The following is a 19,413-nucleotide window of genomic DNA, read 5'->3' as shown; positions in this document are numbered from 1 at the left end:
AGATCATAAGTAATTATTTTTCCTGAGAGGGACATGAATGTGTGCCCCAAATTTCAATTTTGTGTCTGAAAAGGCTGAGAGGAAGGCTGCATTATGCACAGGCTTGCAGCTGGTTATTGCCAGAGAGGCAGTGGTGATCTCTCTGGTCATGGCGGTCCAGTAACCAGAGGAGCGCTGGGACACACCCGTCTGAAGCTTAGAATATTTGCCACCGAAGATCTGGTGCCCAAAAAATGGTACTGGGGACCGCCCTGGCATTACGTATTTCTGCCCACGTAGTTGTTGTGTGTGGATTGAAATCACAATTGCATTTACACTTTTATTCAATGTGGTCAGAATGCGTCACTGACCACCTCCGGAGGTGGTTTGGCCGGTCGATCACAATCTGTCCTCAATGCGTTTTGGGTGCATTTACACCTGTACTTTCATGTGGTCAAGCACTATCCGATTGCAATCCGATCACCCAAAATGCATTTAAAGGTGTAAAGGGGATGTGGTTTACATTAATGGTGCCTTCAAATGGGGTCGTGTTTACCGTGTTCACGAGAAGAGTCCATATGAACGCCCCACTCTTGTGGTTTCCACGACCTGGAAAGTTTCTGAAAGCTCTGAGTTCATGACTTGTGACGTGTTTGTTGATATATCAGAAGTGGCGGAGATCATAGAAGTAAATTTTTCGGTGCATAATAAGTTCATATATTGTAATTTTAGTCGTATATTGTTTTTCTTTGTAATTTTAAAATAGGTCTGAGGAAAATGTTGATATTCCCATCGGCCTCATCTTTTCCCTCTGTCTTTATGCCTTTGCATTTACAGCATTTTGTTACCCACTTGCTAACTTGATAAATTCTTAGCCTCTGTAGCTTCTAGACGCCGACAGTAACATTAATATTGCTGTTGCTTAGCAGCGGTGCTCTCACGACTTAACCTCTTGAACGCCAAGCATATCGTGTACACGACTTCCCATGCTGTAAACACGAGCTCACGACTTTCATTTGAAGGCACGATTATTTGTGTGCATTCAAGAGTTTGTTGAGCTGTTTTGTGCAAAAAACAAACAAACATACAAAAAGAAACATTAACAGTTGATTTAATAGTTTTAGTTGTGTCACTGAAGCAGTTCCTGTTTTGGTGGTTAATTGAAGTGTGTCTGTTTTTTCTTTGGTTCCATCTAAACCAAATATTTAAGCTTCCTGCACACTGACTAGTTTGTCCCTGAGGAGGCACGAAGGAAGTATACTGGAGGCAGCTGCCTTGACTTCCAGTGTGTTTACCACTGTGGGCCCGTCTATTTAAGTCTCTAAACCTAGTAATTACCAACTTTACATATAATGTGGTCCGAGTCATTTTGGTCCACCTGACCCCACCCGCTTACAGAAACGCATGGAGGCAGTCGTTTATACAATCTTTCTGCCTCAGTCATTCTCTTTTACACAAAAAAGTGACTTCTTTTCTTTAAATATTTATTAATTCGCTCATCTGAGCTGTCACACATTGCTAAGCAAAGCCACATCAGAGCACTCGAAGCACATTCACTCCTATCAACAGATCATTATCTGGTTAGTTTGGGCTGGTTGTTCTATTTTAATAAAAAGTGTTCCCAGGTCTGCAGCTTCTGAAGAGTCTAATGAGAAGAGGTTCAGCATTCATAAACTCTTATATTGGAGTAGCTTTATGTGGGACGTGTGGAGGGTGGAGTAACTGTATGGTTGGAGCAAATATAGAATAACCACTTTCTGCTGAGTTAAAGCCTTTTCACCCCCCCTCTGCAGTAAAACGAGGGCATTTAGGTAACCCCACCCTCCCACTCGGTTATATGGTGCCCTGCCACATCAACCATGAGGGGTTTTAAAATATGCAAAACAGCCCGAGCAGAGTATCTAAATGATACCTTGCTGTAAAGATGTGATGAACAGACACACAATTGAGTCAATTCAGACGTGTCTCAGAGCTACGCATAAAACTTGTGCTGTTGCAGGCGATAATGATGGTTGAGGAGGAGACATAAATCTAAACACGCAGTAAATAATCTCACACTGAGGAATGCAATTCATAAAACTCAGGTTGTTGCATGTGATAATGTGCGAGGTGTGGGCGCAGAATTCCAATGCACAAAACTCACTGATGAGTGATGAGGAGACAAATTAAGCAGTTTTCATCTGTCATATAAAACTGGCGCATTGGCATGTCACTATTATTGAGTTTTCTCTCATCTTTGACCATTTCACAACTATACATAAAATCCATACGGGCAGTTTTCCAGTGTATCAGCAGAAGTTGCCTAAAGCAGCTCTGTGGCGAACTTTGCATAGGAAGCACTTCTAGTCCAATATCATGCTGCTTCAAATAAAATGCTGGCAATAAAACCTGTTTTTCGCAGGCATTTATTGACACCGGATCAAATGTCACAGGAACTGTCTCGCTGTTAATACAGCCAGACATTTTTTTAAATTTTGAAACAGGATATGGCAACCTGGGGATTTATGAGAGCTGTTATTTTTCTTAACATACAAACCATATACATCAAAAGATCTGATGCGGTTTGGTTTCCCTGCCCCGGCTGCACTGATGTGTTTAGCGTCAACATACTTTATAAAAGCAGTGCAGAAATGAGTATGAGCACCCGTTTTTCTCATACACAAATAACACTAACACCCCCTGCCATCTTTTATCCTCATCTATGTGTCCATTCATCTTTCAGGGTGAAGTCAGCGACTGTTTCATCGTGCTGTGTCACAGAAGACTTTTGAAATTTCTTTGTGACATGAAACATAACGTGCTCCATTGAGGCTGACCGCGTCAAAATATACTAAGCCAGAACGGAAATGGATGCCCATTTTCTCTGGATTTAGATTTAGCAAAACATGTGAAAAGTTCCCTCGAGATGTGGTCAGAGGCTGAAGCTGTCTGACCATTACAGCCACTAAAATGTATAAAAGACACAGAATAACAATAATTGTGATGACTGTGGTATAGCGTAAAGAAAAAAACACAGTAACCAATTTTCAACCTTATACCAATTAAGTCTAGACGTTTTCTCTGATGTGTTTGCCTAAAATGTGGAGTTCAAAACAATGAAAGTGAAAATCCTACTTCTTAAAGTCCCAGTGAAACGGAAGTTAGAGCGTCTTTAGCTCCTGTACTATAAGTATTCCTTAGTGAAACAGAATATTTGAGCTTTGTACAGTTAAAAGTGGGATTTAAATCAAATCCTTCATATTTGACTGGACCGCTAAAAAGTGGGCGGGCTTAGAATGTAGCATGATAGACCGTGTCAACGGAATTGCATTGCTAGGCAACAGTTTGGCTCCATGTTCACTTCCTGTCAGCTGATGTCATTCAGATATATGGCTTTGCCCGAAATAACATACTATGCACTACATACACAATAAGTGTACTATCGTTCAACATACTTTTGTGTGTATGAACAGTAGTGTGTATCTTTTCAGACGCACTGAGCAGTATTTTACGTCGTCACTTCCTGAGAACCTCCTTGCCGGTTGGAGACGCGTTACCACGGTAACCTGTGCGAACCTCATGTGACCAAAAACAATGATTTGTGAGATTTAAAGTCAGAATTTATTAAAATATATATTAAAAAAAAATTTGAAGTTTGTTTTTTGCATATATTGTTAAATAGGTGCACAATATGACCGGGGATTTAAAAAGCATTTTTCATCTTGTTTCAACTACTTTGTGTTTGAATTTTGTTAGCTAGATTTTTGTTTTGCTAGAGGGCAGGAGGCATGTGATAAACACCAGGGGATTTCCACCCAAACAAATCCTAATTTTTCACTTCCCTACTTGGTTGTCTCTTGGTTTGCATGTTTTCACTGGAACACCCTTTATCATTTTGATTATGAGCTCAGTGTTTATGTACAGTGCTGCCAACCCCTCTACCCAGCCCCACAAGAAAACATTACTCCCACTCTAAATTTAGATATCTATTCTAGTTTAGAAATAACATAGACGTTTCATGGTTTTAGCAATCTTGCATGACATTTAGCTGCAGCCAGCCCCTTGCAGTACAAACAATGGCTTTGTGGGTAAGGGGAGAGTTTAAGTAAATAGTTGAGGTTAGGTCAGCAGGTGGTGCAAACAATACAAGATGACAAAGTGCCGCTCCAGTCCTCAGTGAATAGGTGTCATTCCCATATTTACTTAACGCTTCTTTTTTCTTTCAACGAGGGAATATACTCATCATGCACATATTCTAAATCCAGACTGACAGACATTCCTTCCTGAGACGATTCAAAGCCACAAAATTCATTTCTGCCATGCCAGAGAAACACACATTCACGATGTGCATTCTTGTGCTCTTCGTTTCTTTCCTTTGTTTTAGGCTGACCAGAGCCCTGAACATCATGCCCCTGTTATAGACAACAAAAGAGTGAGGACTGAGAACTGCTATCAACCAGATTTTAAAAGAAAATCAAGTATAATTTGTATTTTACATCCTACAAACTTCGCTTAAATACCTATATCACATTCACAACGGCATCACTTCTTAAATGTCCGTGTTGTGTGTCACTAAAGCACCGCACAGCTCAAATTAAAACAGGCTTACTGTAGGTTTCTCGAGTACAAGATGTGCCACCGTTTGCATTTTGAATTAAGGTTCGTGAAAGAGCCGTTTCCTCAGCCAGTTCTGGTGGGCATAACACAAAGCTTCAGTCTTTCCTCACATCAATACCTCCTTTTGTGTCAGCACCAAGCCAGAGCGAAGAGGTCCTTAAAAAAAATTTAGGACTACTGAATGGGTCGCTCCATTTGTCCCACTCTGCTGGCTCTGCTCCAAATACAGAGTAAGTGCCTTTCTAGTGCCACTATTAGTCACAATAAAACAGGCATTACAGTTTAGGGCTAAAAAAGAGGCAGAAGGAGCAGGGGTGGCTAATGGGAAACATTAAGCATCAATAGGGAACGTCTTCATTTCCCGCAAGATGCGGTGCTGATGCATTTACCAATTATGGATTGATCTCCAGACTCAACCATGTAATGACAGGCCTTTTCCTTTTTGACGCAACAGATGCCATGTGAGCACCGACCATGTGATGCTGCTGCACGAATGCTGCAAATGAAAGGACCCGACAAAGATGCAGAAATATTTTGTTTGCACAGCGGACCAGAGTGACCACCGGAAGCAGACGGCGAGTATCCATTTTTACACGGAGGAAATGATGGTGGAGAAACTGAACAGCAGATGTTTTTGGAAAATCGAAATTGTGGGCTTTTTCATTCCCACCTTTCTGCTCACTTTGAAGTTTTCTTCTTAAAGGAGAAGCTACAGAAACAAAGAGTCATTTGTGTCACTCAAAGCGCATCACGCACCACCAACCGGGGAACGGAGACAGGTTTATTTTCAGTAGAAGTTGAACAATAATTACAGACTGTGGCGCCCTGTTGTGGGGTTGGAGTTGCCATAGCAAACATTAAATAGATTTTTTTTATATATCTATTATACCGTGATAATTTTAATATGGGTCAGTGACAAAAATAGAGCTACATGCTATATTAATGATATGCTTATGTCCACATTTGACCACAAACCACGGTGCTTAAATAACTGAGCGCACCCCTGTCCAGTGTGCCACGCCACTGCAACTCATAAAAGAACAAAATGAGGATCATATGGGCATTTGTCAAGTTTAATGTCGGTAACTTTCACTTTTCAAGATGTTCTTTAAATAGTTAGTAAGTGATGATTACAAGAAATCAAACCACCTACAGTGTGGCTTAAAATATGGGTAGGTATTTCCAAGACATCAAATTAAAATCCATCCTAACAATAGATCTTTAAATGGAGATTTACAACTGACAAACAATGAATCTCTTCATGGTTTCCTGTTCTGCTTTATCTCTACCTCCTCTAAATATACACTACAGTATAAAGCTGTGAAGACAAGTCAGCCCTTTCCACGGCGGCCGTTCGCTCTCTTTGACTGGCGCAACAGGAAGGGAACATTTTTCATACCTTTGCCCCGGCAATTTCTCGCACACAAAGCTGCTCTATTTCTAGCGCACAAAGCAGTGGTTTATGCATGTGTGGTTGGTGGGTGCAGATAAAGTACCGGTAAAATTCCCCTTTGAGTAAAACGTGTTATATAAAAGAGGCCAATGCGTCATTTCATTTTCTCTTATTACAAGATTCTTATCAAAAATATGATGTCCACTCCCAAAGGGGCACCTACAATAGGTCTATGTATAAATCAAGCTGGTTTACAGTAACAATACTTGCATACTATGCTTTCTCATGATACATATAAAACAAAAATATGAAATAACAAGAGACAAAGATGAATCCCGAGGACCATCAGATATCTTTCTACCACCATACTGCTCTGCAAAGACAGTAAAAAGTGTTTTGTGTGTTTTGTGTTGCCGTGCACCTGCGTGTCCTGGTGAGGACAGATTCAGGTGTGCATACTTTCAGACAAAGAACAGAGTATATTATTATCATTATTAGAGAGGTAGGGCAAACTGGACCGGTGCCGCACATACCGCACAGGACAGCAACCGCTGGCCTCAGAGCGACGTCCCCTGCAGCTACGAAAACATCTGCGAGGCACTAGAATATGCAGAACAGGTGGTGAGGCCAAGACCCTTCATTAATGCCTGACGACAGATGAGCACACTGGTTGATTGGACTGAAAGTGCTTCCCTTTCTTATGACTTACAATGAATGTTTTTGTGTTAAAGTGTGTACTATGAACAGTTAAGGAAATATACACGTTGGATTCAAGAGCGGCCAGGTTGTTGGTTCATTTGGGGTTCCACGAAAAAAAGAGAATAATTCAAATTCTTTTAAATGAAATCTACCTGATAGCATCATTTATTTTTAAGCACAGTCTGACCGCAGCACATTTGGCTTTTATCTTAAATTTTTCAACACTCATCTGGAGCAATTTGTGGTTTCACATCTTGCTCAAGGACACTATTACGAAGCAAGGGATCAAAGCAACACGGTTAACTCACTCTGCTAACACCTGAGCTACAGCTGCCTTTACTCTCCTTTCCCTTCTTTCAACAACCTTGGTACTTTGTTAGTTTGTGCAGGAAGGAGGCCCGTCTGAGGGGGAGGCACACCTCTCTTTACTTTTCCAGGGGCAGGAGTTGAACACCTACAGTAGCTTCTTGTATTTTGGGAATTTGGTACAGTTAATGAGGTAAAATCACTGACTTAGAGTCACCTTTATCTGGGTTTTACATAACCAGGATTAGCTTAAAATGCACTGCACAGAATTGTCAAATAGTCTTCTTTAAAATTGTATTATAGTTTGCTTTGACATTAATAAATGTAATTCATACAATGCATTTTGAAATTTGTGGTTCAATGGCAAATCCAAACAAAGTGCCAGACAGTACCCAGAGGCAACGAGGGCCTCTCGCATGCCTCGTAAATGACCGGTCGCTCACACAAGTCAGTTCCCATGCTCGCCCTCCACTTTTCTCTTCCACAGATGCTGCTAATCAAATCTCTAGCCGGCTGACGTGTAACCCAGCGGCCGATAATCCGACGGCAGCAGCTTGAAGCAGAGGGAGCATCGACTGTGGCCCCGGGGCCCCTCCAGCTGGGACACACAGCTCATGTTTGACTAAAAGAAAAATAACATAACATGTGATTGATGCAATGTTTGATTTCCCCGCAAACACAGAAATCAATGATTTTCCAACCCAAAATCTTTACTGTTGTTGTGGTTTCACATCTGTACAGGTGCTGAGCCAACAGACCACAACTGGTTTATGCTCTCTAATTAACAAGGGAATTAAGTGTTAGATGAACTGTAATAGGCAGTTACTTTGGACTATTATTTTGAATTTTTCCCCAAATCAGTAGGTGTACATTGAGAGCAGGTGATATGTAATTACAGTATATAAATTATTTTTATTCGAGAATTAATTGCACAGATTTCGCTGGGTTCAATTTACACAACACAATGCCTCCCTTTAGTGTGGATTCATCGTTCTGGACATCTTCATCATCAAGTTAAATATGGTATCTCACAGTTATCCTTTTATCTGTAATGTAACTTTACCAGTATTATATTTCTTGTGCTGAAGTAATTACTTTCATTTTAATTTGATTTTCAATCTAACTCACTTGCATGCAGATTCTTGACATATTTAAGATATAAATTAAATTATATATAAAATTATATATTAAATTAGCGAGTAGTGTAAGGGATTCAAATTCCCAATACAGTAATTATATTACAGTTATTAATCCAAGTAACGCTGTGTTACCAGAACGCAATTCGTTTTTTTGTGCCAGGTAGGTTTACGTTATGAAAGTACTATAGTAATATAATGAGTAACGTAACTAATTACTTTTGATACCAAGTAATAAGTAAAGTAATATTACTTTTTAAAAGACTAATAAGTAATTTTTAATTATAACACTTCCTGAGTAACTTGGCAAACACTGGTATGTAATAATTCATGTACAAACACAGTAAAGGGTTCATACATTACATTAAAGGACCTAGATACAATAATAATAATATGCACAACAAGTATAGTGATAGAAAGAGAACACTTGCTGGTTTCTGTATGAAAACAATTAACCCAGCTAATGAAACTTTGAATATGTTCTGCTGTATAAACATTTAACATTTCCTCCCTTGTCTGTTTTGTTTTATAAAGGGGTTGTCTTGGCTACGTCTCTTTCTGAGTTACTTTATTAGCGTTCATTTTAGTTTTTAGGAAGCACACAGCAGACAAACAACCAGAAAATACAAAGACTGATGAGATATTGATCGATATTGCTGTTTTACAGTCGACATTTTTAAAAAGGGCGTGATCAAAACAAAGAGAAACCATACATAATATGGGCCAAGTGACTGGCTTTACAGACTCCTCTCTGGGAGAAATCAAAGGGAAGTCTGTAAAGGCAGAATTACACCGTATAAAAGAGATAATTCACATGTTTGTGTTTGGAGTAAACACCCACTGTGAGCCCCACAGCACAACATCCAGCCCTTAAAACTGCCTTAAAAAACTCCCAGTTTACGTGCAAACTTTAAATACAAGTGCTATCTCCAACTCCAACCTTCAATTTAGCTTTGCAAGTAAAAACCAAGTGGCCTCTGGTTTTTACAAAGTCAGTGATTTAAAATACAGAAACAGCTCTTAAAGAGTGAACAAACCCCCAGTGCTATATACAACACTGTACGGTTGGCTTGGACGACATGCTAACAATTTACCAGAGAGACCTCCGGAGGAAAACCAAGATAAACGTGTAAAAACTGCAGTTGTACAGGACACACAAAACACTTGGTAACCACTGTGAGGAACTTAAAATATAAACACACAGATGACTTTCCTCTCTTTGAGAAGTTAAAGGGGACATATCATGAAAAACTCACTTGCACTTATACAGCGCTTTTATAGTCTTCCGCCCACTCAAAGCGCTTTACACTACATGTCAGCATTCAGCCATTCACACAGACATTCATACACTGAGGTACATACACAAGGTGCCAACCTGCCCATCAGGATCTAATCTACTCATTCACACACCCATGGCAAAGCCGCCGGGAGCAATTTGGGGTTAAGTATCTTGCTCAAGGACACTTCGACACGTGAATGGAGGAGCCGGGGATCGAACCACCGACCTTCCGATTAGTGGACGACCTGCTCTACCTCTGAGATACAGCCGCCATAGGGCTGGGCGATATGGTTTATAAATAATATCTCAATATTTTTAAGCTATATCGCGATATACGATATATATCTCGATATTTTCATACTTTCTCTAAAATAACATTTTGATTTAACCCTTTGATGCGTACGATCATAGCAGCGTGATATCGTCATATTGACGTCAGATTGGTCTTTGGAAATGCATCTTATTAAGTTTGACTAATTATTCACACAATTGAAGTATAGAGAGAAATAGAGTTTGCAGGCAGTGTCTTTTTTAATTACCATTCATTTGATTGATGATTTAATATTTATTAATTTAGTTTTATTTCTTTATTTATTATTAAACAGATTGACAGACTGACTTATTGAATTTATGTGAAATTGCCTAACACATTCACCACAAGATCACGAGTATTTTGAAGCCAGTTCTTACACGCTCTTAACGTAATACCTACTATATACACATACCGCAAAACAACGTGTGGGCTAGATTGAACAAATTTTTCGAAGTGAGGGCTGGCATCTTCCATTACCGTTTCCGACAGGTATAAACTCACTTTGGTCTTGTTCACTTCTTCAGCTCTCTCCAGGCTCTTTCCCTGTTCTCTGCTTGTCCTTCAGATATTAAAACACATGCCCCATACATGCTCATACGCCATACACACTCACCCAGGAGAGTGTATCTGTAAGAGGGAGAGAGCCGCGGGAGAAGTGATTAAGTGAAAAACTTACTCGACAATTAATATTTGTACTTGATTTTGCCGATACAGTCATTTACTACATCCCGTGTAGAACAAGCCGCAATACATATAGTATCCCTTAATCTGGAGTATCTATCAACTAAACTGTGAAAAAAGACAACCCAGTCAGATTTTTGTGGGCTACCGAGATCATAAATGATGTGATTGGTCTTTTTTCAGGAGGGGGTCTTAAAGAGACAGGCGCTAAAACGGAGCGTTTCAGACAGAGGGTGAATACAGGTTATTCAGACAGACAGTGTAAGGGAAATAGTGTTTTTTTTTTATCATTAAAGCTTGTAAACATGTTAACCAAATATAAGTATGAACCTGGAAATGAGCATGATATGTCACCTTTAATATCAGCAGAATCCTGGACTCCCACTGGAGATATTTATCTTGTAACATTTTGTCCCTGTAGAGGTCAATGTGCTCGAACATACAGCACTAATAACTTTCTGTTTTTTCCAGCCACGCTGCAATGATTCATGCCAAGTCATCACTCTCACTAACATATATTCTTAATGTCTCTCTATGTCACATCATGATGATCTCCCCTCCGACAGCTTTTACAGTCTAACAGCCTTGCACATGCTCGGATATATAGTGTTGACAGACATATGGGAAACTCTGACTACGCTGGGTTACACAAGCTTGTAAACACTGTTTACAATTACAAAAAAAAAAGAAGTTCACTTTTAAGCATGATTGCGTGACGGGCCGGGGATCTAACTCTGATGTCTCTTTGAATTTTCTGATGTGCTACGTTTTCACAATGGCAGCAGCGACTCAGAGTCTTAATTGTGACTTAAGAGGAAAAATGATCACGGGCTTCCCTGTCTGGACCATCTGCATAGTTTCTTTCTATGATTGCTTCCTGATTTTCTATAGCAAGGAAGTGTGAGGAATTACCTCTTCAAAGGCATGTGTGCCCCACCAGCACTAATCCCCAGTTAATGGCCAGTAGGAGCAACAGACCCCAACAACCTCACATCCTGCAGAGGTTTCATGTACATAATTCCTTTGCCTGGTTAAAAAGAGTCCCAAATTGTGAAAATACAACATCAATAATAATTATAGGAAGAAATATCAGAATCTGTATCCTCTCCTAATGAATCCAGGATGACATTTTAGTGATAGTCACAACCTCAACCTGATTATTGTCACAAAATACCTCTTTTACAGTGCTGTACATCAACAAAGCCACTGAAAAGTGTAATTAGTGATTAACTTTCCTTTTCAGAGCTGAGGCGGTTGGAGTGGTTTGTTCCAGTGACTCTGTGAGAAACAAGCAGAGCTCTCCCTGGTGGCCTCGAGCTGAACCAACAGACCGTAATTGGACTCACAACCCTCCAATTTACAGAATTAAGGAGAGCCATCAGCCTGTCTTATTCTGCTGATTTGTGCTCAGGACAAACACTTTTTTTTTTTAGAAACAAGACTCCAAGACTGGGGTTGACAAAAAGGAAAATTGAGATTCTGAAATGTAGGCTACAAGTTCAAAATCATTGATATTAAATAAGAATTTTAGGAATTTCCCATTAACCCTCTGAAACCCACTTAGACATTTTGTTTATTTTATGGGCGGCACAGAGGGTCTTTAGGGGGAGATAGCAGGTCAGCAATATATCAGCACTGTGTTTCAAGTTGTTCTAGTCATAAATCAGAAATAAACATGAATTAATTAATTAATTAAAATAAATTGTTATAGTGTAAAAGGGATAAAAACATTATGATAGAACTATATGATGGCCATTCCCAAGCTATATTGTGTCTCATAAGTTGTTGCAGCAATTTTTGGGTTGATGCTAATTGTTACACAGATTTGGTGCTAAATTCAACCATTTTTTCACCACTCGAGAATTGATAAAAATCATCGATAATCCCTCCAAAATACCACATTGAGACACCAGGATCTTGAAGAACACAAAAGAAAAAGCCATGTTGTGATTTTGTATCAAAAACCTTTGACATTTGGAGATTTCTGCCAGAATTGTATTTTTTTGACGATTGGATGGCGAGCACTTCTGTTGTGTAAACTGCTGAGAAACCCCCTTATTGTCAACCTAGCTAGGAAAGCCATCCATCCTCTGAATGCTCTAGGTCTATAGTTTGTGGCTGTAAAGTTTCATGAGGCTGTGATTATCCTAGAGGTCACCTCAGGTCATTTTATACGGTGACGTCAAGTTTCAAAAAACGATCTCACTACAATGAAATGGCTACTATGGGGACTAACATCATCACACATGAATACAGTTGGGCTCATTGGATCCACAAGAGTCTCAGCTTTACAGTGATACACAATTTATGTAATTCCAAGACTGTTTAGGGACCCCAGTATGCAGAAATATTCACAAACACCATAATACAATAGGCGAAAATAACATATTTATACTGCATTCAAAAAACTGCCTGGTTTTTGCACAAAACGTCATGTGATTATCATAAAGTGGGCATGTCTGTAAAGGGGAGACTCGTGGATACCCATAGAACCCATTTTCATTCACATATGTTGAGGTCAGAGGTCAAGGCCCTTTGCTGTAGTTCGTCCCCTTCTCTTCCCTTTCCAGTCTATATCCTGTATATCTAATAAAAAGGCAAAAAGGCCAAAAAAATAAATAAATAATCTAAAATATAAATAAATAAAAATGACATTTTGCTGTGGAATACAAACGCATAGGCTTCTTTGCAAGAAAGGGACCCCCCAATTAACGCTTTAGCGCTTCAAAGTCAAATATTTACTCTAATACAAGCACAATTAATTGGTGAAACATGGATGTTGTTGCTGCACACATGTAGAACAGATGCCACTGAGCCTTGGGGAAGCGCAAACACTTCACGTTCACGTCGCTGATCTCTCTGGCTGCTTTGCAATGATTTAGCATTTGTTCAAATTATTCAGACATCACAGTTTGTGCCATGTGACCTGTCAGCACTCGTTACGGAGCGGGTACGGCTGAAGAAGTGTGACACGCCGAGGCGACTGTACTGTAAGCGTTTGGATGGTTTGAAAACACCAGCGTTTGAAACTTACACTTAAATTTAAGGTAATCTGTTAAGAAAAAATTATATTTATCAAAATAAAAATGACAGCTGTTGAAATATTTCCTCTATTTCATGACAAATAATTTTAAATCCCCACGATTCAATGCTTTCCAATGTGTTATTTATTTATTAATGTATATAGATGAAGATTGTGCGGTTGATTTTATTTATATTACAGATAGTAATTTCTCTCCGAGGTTGCAAACACTTTGATTGGTAATTTCTGGATTATTTGTGCTCCTCTTCCAATATTTATGCCCTCCGTAATGGATATCAAGACAGTTTTCAGCTAATGGTTGAAGATATCGCCACCCAAGCTCAACGAGGAGGCCGTCTATTGGTCGAACCGTAAAATGTTGAATCTTTAATCGCCTCACCTTTTGGCTAATTCATAATTTAGTGAACTGGGAGTGAAGCGTTTAGCTTTTCCTGGCTATGGCCCGCTAAGTGAAATGGTGTGGAAAGTGTGAGGTCATTAACCTGTTACAGGTATGTTCTCTCCTAATATTAGGGATAATGTATTCCAGCCAAGTGTGACAAAAAAGAGCGAGAAGTCGTTTGCGGGCATTCGTTTTTTTGGAAAACTTCATTTGAGAACATTAGGTTATGAAAAGTTAATATGGCTTTTAATCAGGAGAGATATCCCTTCATATCTGGGTGAGATTTCCACTCTGCTGCTTGTGGACCGATAGAGGAAGAGCACGAGATAACTTCCCATCATCCTCCTGTGCATATCACACTGTGTTCATATTTATAGCACTGAATTCTCAACCTAACCATTATCTCCCATTGTCCATTGTCACTCAAATGTTCAGCTAAAGTTAAGATTGCATTCAAATACCTTTATATAAGAGAAAATATATATTCTTTTCCTTTTATTAATGAAAATTCCCATAATACTAATTTGTACAGAACATTTTTGGGGTTTATTGGGAGGTGATAATTAAATAATATCGTTTATTGACTTCCATTAGAATTGTAAGTTTTGTCTTAAATGTTCAGCTAAAAATAAGATTGCATTCAAGCACCTTTGTATAACAGGATAAAGATATTTTTCTTTTTCATTTGATCTTTGTTTATTAATGAAAATTGCCTTTAATACTGATTTATACAGTACATGTTTTGGGTGATGATTTAATATTAACGTTTCTTGACTTTCAATGGAATTGTAACGTGATGATTATCATGGATGTTATTGAAATTTTTGGCTTAAATATTCGAGGAGATGTGTCAGACAAAGTGCAAAAAAAGTGGAACACAATAACTGTATATTTTAAATGTGATTTTGCATATATTTGCCACATGATTTTATATTGATAATGGAAAAAAAATCTTCATATTGGATATTCATTTCAACCATATTGCCCCAGCCCTACATGTGTTAATGAAGTGTGCTTCCCTACGCTGCTGGGAAAAAATTGTAAGAAACATTTTAGTTATTTATTTGATTTTTAAAAAATATTATTATTTAGATCTGTCACTAGATTCTACAGATATATGAATTTCAACTTTGTTTTTGTCCTTGGAGGGCAATTGGTTCCGCAGCAAGGCACATTGTAATACATGAAAGAACACAGACATGCAGCACAGTAAGTAGAAGGAGAGGCGTCCTGAATAGAAGCGTGCTAGAAGTCCAACAACAGTAGTCATTGGTGTCCGACTCACATTTACACAGCATGCAAAAAGCACAGCAGCAATAGCAACTAAATACAGCTATTTATTTATTTACTTCTACTTCTCTCTTTTTATTTTACTGTATGCTGTATGAATGTTTTCCCTGCTTACAGGCAGCTTATTGTTCCCTCCCCAGTTTTCCAGCCTATGCTGAATCAGTTTCCAACTAGGGGAGGTTATCTAGTGTTGACTATCACTCATGTGATTTTGTTGACTAATCGATTAATTGATTTAATCAGATCTGTAAACCTGAGTTCTTCCATAAAGAATCACACAAAAGCATCACTTTAAATCTTGTGTTTACCAGAGATGTGCTCATAAGTTGCTTGGAAATAGGTCATTTAGCATGAAAAAAGCGTAAAAAAACACTAATCGGCTAAAGAAAGAAGACCAAAAAGACCATTTAGACTAATCAACTAAGAAGGGGCAGCCCTATGAAACACTATGAATATCTTAACACCATCATTGTACAATGTATATTCAAAACATGTTGGATTTAAGTCCAATTTTCTTCACTATGCTCATTTCTTCTTTTTTTTTTAAATCTACTTTAGTTATTGTATATTATATTATTTGGCTTTTCAATTGTATTTTGGTTCTTACCCTCCAGTAAAGTATGTGACCTGGCCGCACCACAATGTCCCACAATCTATTTATCCATATCAATTATAGTTTGATATGTGGCAGATGATGCAGATATGTTTGCATTATATCATATTCCTCTTTGCATCTGTTCTTTGACTCAACTCCTACATGCATCTCAATACGCTTAATGTTTCCTGACGCTCCGTTTGACTCTGTGCAGACGACGCCATAACTCCTGATGTTTTTTTATCGATCCTTCAGCCTCTGTTGAATTTATTTCTACAAGTCTATACAAATCTGTTTCTGTGCAGCCTATTGTACCAGAGGGGTTAATGTATTACACAAAGTGTTCAGATCAGGGATTAGATTTTCCCCCAATTCCATCAGTCAATTCTCGGTGCTCTCCGGGGCATTCATCATTTTGACAGTTGCAGATAAGGCAATTATTTTCCCCGAGCAACTACAAAATGTAGACAAGTGCTTCTGTGACAGTGTGTCTGTTTGAGCGGGGAACACAAATATTATTCCACCAGTCACTGATGGCACATATTGCTTGCTACAAAAGCGATATCCTCTGTAACACAAAGGAAACAGATGTTATGAGCATTTCTGTGTCCTAATGCACTTCAGCGTTTCATCTTTGTACAGTGAGGCTCCATACTGCGATTCAGTAAGACGTCTTTACACATGGTTTGCTGTTGAGGCCTTGTTTTCTGCAGCTGGAGGAAATATGTACTCAGTAATAAAAGGCCATGATTGTTTTTTATGGAGCTACAAGGATGTTCTAATTGTCATTTAAATACCAATTTGATTTATTTTTCCTGACTCTCTTTTGAAAATCTGCTTCAGAGCAGCGGCAAGAAAACACAATCAATGTTAAATTATTGCGTTATTTTTCATTGTAACATAACAGAAATAAAAATATATTAAAATGTTAATCTGCATACTAACTGTGCAGCCATAACAACCACATTTTAATGAATTAATATGTATTTTTTACAGATGAAAGAAGAGTGCACGCAGTAGTTTTACATGGTTTTGAGCATGATATTCATATAAAAGCACACCATGTCCACCCTACTGTCCTGAGATCTGCTCCCTCAGCATGAGCGTTTACACATGTTTAAGCTCAAATGAGGGAGCTGCTGGTTGCAGGTCTGCCTGTGATCTCCTCTATGAACCCCTGGGGGGCAGCAGAAGACCTTCATTTCTACGCCGGTGCAGCTGCTTAAGGCTGACTTACACCACTGTCACCTACCGCTGAGGCTCAAGTCAGGCCACGATTCAGGCTGCTGATAAAACAAACATTAAAGTTTGCTCTTACAAACAAACTAAGATTTCATAGAAACTTATTTCTTGCTTGTTCTGCCTCTGTTTCTCGTTGTCAGATTCCCAAAAATGTACACAAACACTAAAGTAACTAATGGGAAAAGATTGTTTAATGTAAACATTCATTATTTTTATACTCAAAATCCCTTTAATAAATCAGTTTTATTTATGTATGCAAATCTAATAAGAGCATAAGAAGAGATCACTGTCAGATTGCCAAGAATATCAGTCTGTTTGCATTCATTACACAGACATTAATAAGCGTGATTTTTAGATGTCAAATACTAAAATAAAAGCATCTTAATATGTAATGACACTATTACAATTAATACATGTAGAGAAAAACAATCAAATCTTAATATCTTGACTTCCTATTTTGCTAATCTGTGACACATTTGTATGGGAAGCGACGCAGGTCTTAAGTGCACTCTAGGTGGATTATGCTCCTTATATGCTTATAATACCTTTCATATGAGTATTATAAGTGGGAGATTTTGTTGTCTGAACCTCAGAGTTAATAAATGTGAGAGAGCGGGAGGCAGAGCGGCGGGATGACGTTAGGCTGAGCTCAGGTCTGTCATCGGATCAAAGTGGGAACTTGTTCTCCCATCGCTGTCAGCACGTTTTAATGATCGTTGAGCCGGGCCAAGCTGTTCCTCCCTAAAACTTTCCCATACCAAGTGTCTGATAGATTCATGGCTTAATCATTAACTTGCACTTAATTTGTCTGGAGCGAACATTAAGCTCAAATTACAAGGGGATTTTGGCAAAGGTCGGTTTCATACAGCAGCTGACGTGTAGGTCCTTAAAAATAAAGGAATATATATTGTAAAAGAAAGTCACTGAGTAATGAGAGAATATAAATAATTGCAAAGAAATTTCATATAAAGCTGCAATGGAATTGAACCTATGTTAACCTTAAATCTGCTAATTTTGGCAACTAGAAAACAAACCTTCACTAATTATTTTTGACCTGTATTTAACTGTAATGAAACATCATCCCTTTAAAACATACAAAGAGCGGACGTTGAAGACTAAAGGAAAGATGTGCCTACGTAAAATAAGATCGTACCTTAAGTAAACCTCGAACCTGAGCCATCTACGATAACTGGATAATTGTGAAAATAAAAATATTACAGTCCATCTCTTCAACATTATGGGCTAAATTATATCCAGCAGTACGTCAGACTAACACTTTCATCTTGTTCACTGAATGTAATGTCCAGTTTGAAGACGTCATTGCATACTGACATCAAAAACAGTAATTCATTCTGTAGTAATTCCTTTCTAGTTAGAAAGCCAAGACCTCGGTCAGCAGGACAACTCACTTTGTGATTTGAATAATCATAAAATACAGAAAAGCAAAAGGCATTTTTCTTGAAAAATAGCTATTCCTCTTAAACGGCAGTGCTATCCTCAGTTTAAAAAAAATTTGATATTGCGGTATTTAGAAGTAGAAACTGACTCCTTTGGTTATATAGAGAGGAACAGTTAAAGGATGGCAAAAATGATTCAAATAACAAAAACAGTGTCATTACTGGACTGACAAAGGTTTCATGAGGCCGTCTGAGCTGAGCTGCTGTGACAATAAATCACACACAGAAAGAAGGCCGAGGCCTTTATGGGGAGTGCCACCCATATATTGACTGCACATCATGGCAGCCCTCCTGTTGTAGGCTGGATTATAAATCCCATTTCTCAAAGATATATGGGACTTTTGATGCGTCAGACCTGCCTTTTTCTTCAACCGAACCACGTTTGATTTTTCTCCCCCATTTACACTCAAATTATTCCCAAAACTGTTTCAAAGTCGACTTTAAAGTCACTGACAAGTGATTTACGTGTTCAGTAATTAGACTTTTGATCCAATTTTTCCATACAAAGCCAATAATGTTGCAACTATTTGGATAAGTAACACTTCTAGTAGACCTATTAAATCTTTGTACTTTAAATTAGCTTACCCCTTTTTGTGTGAAAGTGTCCTGCCGGCCTGTACGTCTGACTGGACGCATGGTGCTTGTAATGAATGAGACGGCTGGTGTAGGCCTCCACAGGGCTGAAAAAGTTGTTTCAAGGAGAGAGAGAGAGAGAGAGAGAGAAAAAGATCAGCCAACAGATGATGAGAGGAGAAACCAAGCTGAACCGGGGATCGGCCCCTTCAAACTGTCCCAAAACCGACGTCTGTCCCAGCAGAAACTCTCATCTCTCAGCCTGCCAGAGACGAAGATCTACCACGTTAAGAGGTTTTTGAGTACAGACCGAATGCATCTATAGCATCAATAACGAGACAAAAACTGACAAGTGCTTAAAGTTGGTGTTTAATGTTTAGTCACATTCTTACTTTGGCATACTTATTCTTTGATCAGATATTTACTTTCCTTTTTTGGGGGCTTTTTGC

General features: G+C 38.7%; 1 protein-coding gene across 1 annotated transcript in view; it reads right to left on the bottom strand.

The window, feature by feature from the left end:
• Window positions 1–19,413, bottom strand: part of LOC141758497 (cadherin-related family member 1a) — a 120,675-nt gene that overhangs the window by 36,553 nt on the left and 64,709 nt on the right. Inside the window, exon 3 of the mRNA XM_074619991.1 lies at window positions 18,977–19,071. The gene's annotated coding sequence lies outside the window, so the exon portion shown is untranslated. The remainder of the gene's footprint in view (window positions 1–18,976; window positions 19,072–19,413) is intronic.

The sequence above is a fragment of the Sebastes fasciatus genome, chromosome 20 (assembly GCF_043250625.1).
Source record: "Sebastes fasciatus isolate fSebFas1 chromosome 20, fSebFas1.pri, whole genome shotgun sequence".
In the NCBI taxonomy this organism is placed as follows: Eukaryota; Metazoa; Chordata; class Actinopteri; order Perciformes; family Sebastidae; genus Sebastes; species Sebastes fasciatus.
Note: the sequence above shows the minus strand (reverse complement) of the source record. Positions and strands in the feature narration are given on the sequence as shown.